This window comes from Pseudophryne corroboree, chromosome 1, assembly GCF_028390025.1.
Source record: "Pseudophryne corroboree isolate aPseCor3 chromosome 1, aPseCor3.hap2, whole genome shotgun sequence".
NCBI classification, from domain to species: Eukaryota; Metazoa; Chordata; class Amphibia; order Anura; family Myobatrachidae; genus Pseudophryne; species Pseudophryne corroboree.
Window position 1 is genome coordinate 800,688,968 of NC_086444.1, and position 6,000 is coordinate 800,694,967.

The following is a 6,000-nucleotide window of genomic DNA, read 5'->3' on the forward strand; positions in this document are numbered from 1 at the left end:
AAGGACCATGGGGAATAGCGGCTCCGCAGGAGACTGGGCACATCTAAAGAAAGCTTTAGGACTATCTGGTGTGCACTGGCTCCTCCCCCTATGACCCTCCTCCAAGCCTCAGTTAGATTTTTGTGCCCGACCGAGCAGGGTGCAATCTAGGAGCTCTCCTGAGCTTCTTAGAAAAAGTTAGTTTTAGGTTTTTTATTTTCAGTGAGACCTGCTGGCAACAGGCTCACTGCATCGAGGGACTAAGGGGAGAAGAAGCGAACCTGCCTGCTTGCAGCCAGCTTGGGCTTCTTAGGTTACTGGACACCATTAGCTCCAGAGGGACCGAACACAGGCCCAGCCTCGGAGTCCGGTCCCAGAGCCGCGCCGCCGGCCCCCTTACAGAGCCAGAAGCAAGAAGAGGTCCGGAAAATTGGCGGCAGAAGACATCAGTCTTCACCAAGGTAGCGCACAGCACTGCAGCTGTGCGCCATTGCTCCTCATGCACACCACACACTCCGGTCACTGAGGGTGCAGGGCGCTGGGGGGGGGGCGCCCTGAGCAGCAATATAAACACCTTGGCTGGCAAAAATACATCACATATAACCCCCAGGGCTATATGGATGTATATTAACCCCTGCCAGATTCCATAAAAATGCGGGAGAAAAGTCAGCGAAAAAGGGGCGGAGCCTATCTCCTCAGCACACTGGCGCCATTTTTCCCTCACAGCTCCGTTGGAGGGAAGCTCCCTGGCTCTCCCCTGCAGTTAATACACTACAGAAAGGGTTAAAAAAAGAGGGGGGGGCACAATTTAGGCGCAGTATACAACATATAGGCAGCTATAAGGGAAAACACTTTTTTATAGGTGCTATCCCTGTGATATATAGCGCCCTGGTGTGTGCTGGCATACTCTCCCTCTGTCTCCCCAAAGGGCTTTGTGGGGTCCTGTCCTCTATCAGAGCATTCCCTGTGTGTGTGCTGTGTGTCGGTACTGCTGTGTCGACAGGTATGTGGAGGATAATGAGGTGGAGGCGGAGCGAATGCCTGTAAATATGTTGTCACCCCCTGGGGGGTCGACACCGGTGTGGTTGAACTTATGGAAGGATTACGTGAAAGTGTCAACTCCTTACATAAAAGGCCGACGACACGGAACTGCCGGCTACTCAGCTTGTGCCTGTTCCAACGTCTCAAATGTCATGGGGGGCTCTAAAATCGCCCGCTACCTCAGATAACAGACACAGATGTCGACACGGACACTGACTCCAGTGTCGACATCGATGAGACTGGTGTACCCTCTAAATAGGTCCACCCGTTACAGGATTGAGACAATGAAAAATGTATTACACATTTATGATTATACCCCAGGTACCACATAAAAGGGTATTGTGTTTGGTGAGAGAAAACTATTAGTAGTTTTTCCTGCATCTGAGAAATTAAATGAGGTGTGTGAGGAAGAGTGGTCTTCCCCCGGTAAGAAATTGATAATTTCTACAACGGTTATTGGCAGCGTACCCTTTCCCGCCAGAGGATAGGTCACGCGGGGAAACACCCCATAGGGTAGATACAGCGCTTACACGCTTATCAGAAAAGGTGGCACTACCGTCTTCGGGTACGGCCGCCCTGAAGGAACCTGCTGATAGAAAGCAGGAGGTTACCCTATAAGAAAAAACAAAGAAAAAGCGCCCTACTGAGCCTAAGTTGAAAATGCTGCCTGCTGCTCTCAAGGGAAAAGGGTATTAGCACACCCTAAACAATTGGAAGAAAAAAAGAAGAAGAGAGAGCGCAAGCAGACTACATGTACATTTGAACAAATTTATTCATAAAATAAGTTAAATCACAATCAGTTAAAAAGTGACATTAGTTAGAACTAATAATATATTCAATTCAACAAAGAATCCACACTCGGCATATGATATATAATAGTCCCACAGTACTAGTGCACTAGTAAATGATGCAATATTCGGTATACGTTCTTTGTTAGAACCAATGATCCATCAGTCTGGTTTGATTAATAGTGGCTGATAATTTGATATGCAAATTTTAAAAAAAATATATAGCACTTTAGAAACAGTTCCAAAATGAATGTTTTCCTTTATTCTATATAGTAGTGATATTCTTGCTATTGGATAAACCGGTTTGGTAAAGGTATCATACTGGAATTAGGTTAAGTAAAGTGCATGAGCTCCGTCTGTCACTCTCTCACTGTGACTAGTATCCGGAGCTGAATTGCTTACCGCTTCCACAGATGTCCCAGCGGTACTGACCATAAACCGGGCGCCGCTCTTTCTAGCGGCTCGACCTCCCGTTCTCCTGCCGGACCAGTATGGCAGGATATCTCTTTCACTGCCGCCTCCAAAACGGATCGCTGGTGCTCCAGATGATTTGAGCACTGTAGATTCCGAATGAATCAAATGAAAGCCACGGTCCCCGTATAGCAAGCGGGACCAATGCAGGTGGCTACGGAGCTGGTCAATCAATTCCGGCAGAGATTGAGGGTATAGAATAAATAAACTCGCAGGACTGACGAGTGCCTGGATCCTTTGAGCCCTGACGCGTTTCTCGACCGACAACGCTGGTCGTTTCCTCAGAGGGTTGAAGGGTCTTTGTTGAATTGAATATATTATTAGTTCTAACTAATGTCACTTTTTAACTGATTGTGATTTAACTTATTTTATGAATAAATTTGTTCAAATGTACATGTAGTCTGCTTGCGCTCTCTCTTCTTCTTTTTTTTTTTTACCCTATAAGATATGGTCACACACTAGGGCACTATATTGCGACCAGCCGTTGCTTCGGCATGGATGGGCAGTGCTCCCGCTGCGTGGTCAGATTCCCTGTCGGAAAATAACTATGGATAGGGACAATATTTTGCTGAAAATAGAGCATATAAAAGACGTGGTCTTATACATGCGTGATGCACAGAGGGATATTTGCCGGCTGGCATCAAAAATAAGCGCTAGGTCCATTGCCGCCAGACGGGGGTTATGGACTTGGCAATGGTCAGGCGATGCCGACTCGAATCGGCACATGGAAGTTGCCCTATAAGGAGGTAAAACTGTTTGGGGATAGTTTTTCAGACCTCGTTTCCACAGCTACTGCTGGGAAATGAATTTTTTTTGCCACAGGCTACCCCACAACAAAAGAAAGCACCGTATCATCAAGTACAGTCCTTTCGGCCCCAGAAAAACAAGTGGGCTAGAGGCTCATCCTTTCTGCCGAGAGGCAAAGGTAGAGGAAAAAAGCTGCAACACACAGCTAGTTCCCAAGAGCAGAAGTCCTCCCTGCGTCCGGTAGGGCCACAGCATGGTGCTGGGGCTGCTCAGGCGGACCCGGGTACGGTGGGGGCCCGTCTCAGATATTTCAGCGGACAGTGGGCTCTCTCACATAGATCCCTGGGTCCTTCAAGTAGTATCTCAGGGGTACAGGCTGGAGTTCGAGACGTTCTTCCCCCCGCCGTTTCCTAAAATCTGCCTTACCGGCACCTCCCTCTGCCAGGGAGACGGTGTTGGTGGATATTCAACACTATAATCACAACAAGTGATTGTCAAGGTGCACCTCCTTCAGCAAGGAAGGGGTTACTATTCCACAGTGGTTGTGGTACCGCAACGGTTCGGTGAGACCCATCTTGAAATTAAAATACTTGAACTTTTATATCAGAAGATTCAAGTTCAAGATGGAATCGCTCAGGGCGCTTATTACGAGCCTGGACGAGGGGGATTACAGGGTCTCCCTGGACATCAAGGATGCGTACCTGCATGTCCCCATTCCCCCCCCCCTCACCAGGAGTACCTCAGATATGTGGTACAGGACTGTCACTATCAGTTCCAGACGCGTCCGTTGGAGTTGTCCACGGCACCGAAGGTCTTTACCTAGGTAATGGCAGAAGTGATGATACTCCTTCACAAGAAGGAAGTTTTTATTATCCCGTACTTGGACGATCTCCTGATAAAGGCGAGGTCCAAAGAACAGTTGGTAGTGGGGGTAGCACTCTCTCTGGAAGTGCTACAACAGCACGACTGGATTCTCAATATTCCAAAGTCACAGCTGGTCCCGACGACACGTCTTCTGTTCCTGGGAATGTTTCTGAACGCAGACCAGAAAAGAGTGTTTCTTCCAGTGGAAAAAGCCGAGGAGTTGTCATCTCTAGTCAGAGACATCCTAAAACCAGGACAGGTGCCGGTACATCAATGCACACGAGTCCTGGGAAAAATGGTAGCTTCGTACGAAGCATAATTCCATTCGGAAGACTCCACGCAAGGACGTTCCAGTGGGACCTGTGGGACTAATGGTCCGGGTCCCATGTACAGATACAACAGCGGATAACCCTGTCAGCAAGAAACAGGGTGTCGCTGCTGTGGTGGCTGCAGAGGGCTCATCTACTAGTGGGCCGCAGATTCGGAATACAGGACTGGGTCCTGGTGACCACGGATGCCAGCCTTCGGGGCTGGGGTGCAGTCACACAGGGAAGAAATTTCCAAGGAGATTTCACTTCACATAAATATTCTGCAGCTAAGGGCCATTTACAATGCCCTAAGACAAGCAAGGCCCCTGCTTCAGAACCAGCCGGTACTGATCCAATCAGACGACATCACGGCGGTCGCCCATGTACACAGACAAGGCGGCACAAGAAGCAGGATGGCGATGGCAGAAGCCACAAGGATTCTCCGATGGGCGACCTACACCCAGGAGAATGGGGACTTCATCCAGAAGTTTTCCAAATGCGGGTAAACCGTTGGGAATGACCACGGGTGGACATGATGGCGTCCTGCCTCAACAAGAAGTTGAAAAGATATTGCGCCAGGTCAAGGGACCCTCAGGCGATCGCTGGGGACGCTCTAGTGACACCGTGGGTGTACCAGTCGGTTTATGTGTCTCCTCCTATACCTCTCATACCCAAGGTACTGAGAATAATAAGAAGGCGAGGAGTGAAAACCATACTCGGGGTTCCGGATTGGCCATGAAGAGCTTGGTACCCGGAACTTCAAGAGATGCTGGCAGAGGACCCTTGGCCTCTGCCGCTCAGACAAGACCTGCTGCAGCAGGGACCCTGTCTGTTCCAAGACTTACCGCGGCTGCGTTTGACGGCATGGCGGTAGAACACCGGATCCTAAAGGAAAAGGGTATTCCGAAGGAAGTCATCCCTACCCTGATCATAGCCAGGAAGGATGTCACCGCAAGACATTATCGCCGCGTTTGGCAAAAATTTGTTGCTTGGTGGGAGGCCATGAAGGCCCCGACGGAGGAATTTCAACTATGTCGATTCCTGCACTTCCGGCAAGCAGGGGTGACGTTTGGGCCTCAAATTGGGGTCCATCAAGGTCCAGATTTCGGCTCTGTCGATTTTCTTCCAGAAAAAACTGGCTTCACTGCCTGAAGTTCAGACTTTGGTTAAAGGAGTACTACATATTCAGCCTCCTTTTGAGCCTCCTGTGGCACTTTTTGGATCTCAACGTGGTGTTGGATTTCCTAATGTCACATTGGTTGAGCCACTTAAAACCATGGAGCTAAAGTATCTCGCGTGGAAAGTGGTCATGCTGTTGGCCTTGGCCAGGCGTGTGTCAGAATTGGCGGCTTTGTCATGTAAAAGGCCTTATCTGATTTTCTGTATGGATAGGGCAGAGTTGAGGACTCGTCCTCAGTTTCTCCCGAAGGTGGTCTCAGGTTTTCACTTGAACCAACCTATTGTGGTGCCTGCGGCTACTGGGGACTTGGAGGATTCCAAGTTGCTGGACGTAGTCAGAGCCCTGTAAATTTTATTTTTCCAGGACGGCTGGAGTCAGGAAAACTGACTCGCTGTTTATCCTGATGGCACCCAACAAGCTGGGTGCTCCTGCTTCTAGGCAGTCTATTGCGCGCTGGTTTTGTAGCACTATTCAGCTGGCGCATTCTGCGGTAGGATTACCGCAGCCTAAATCAATAAAAGCCCATTCCACAAGGACGGTGGGCTCATCTTGGGCGGCTGCCCGAGGGGTCTCGGCTTTACAACTTTGCCGAGCAGCTACTTGGTCAGGGGAAAACACGTTT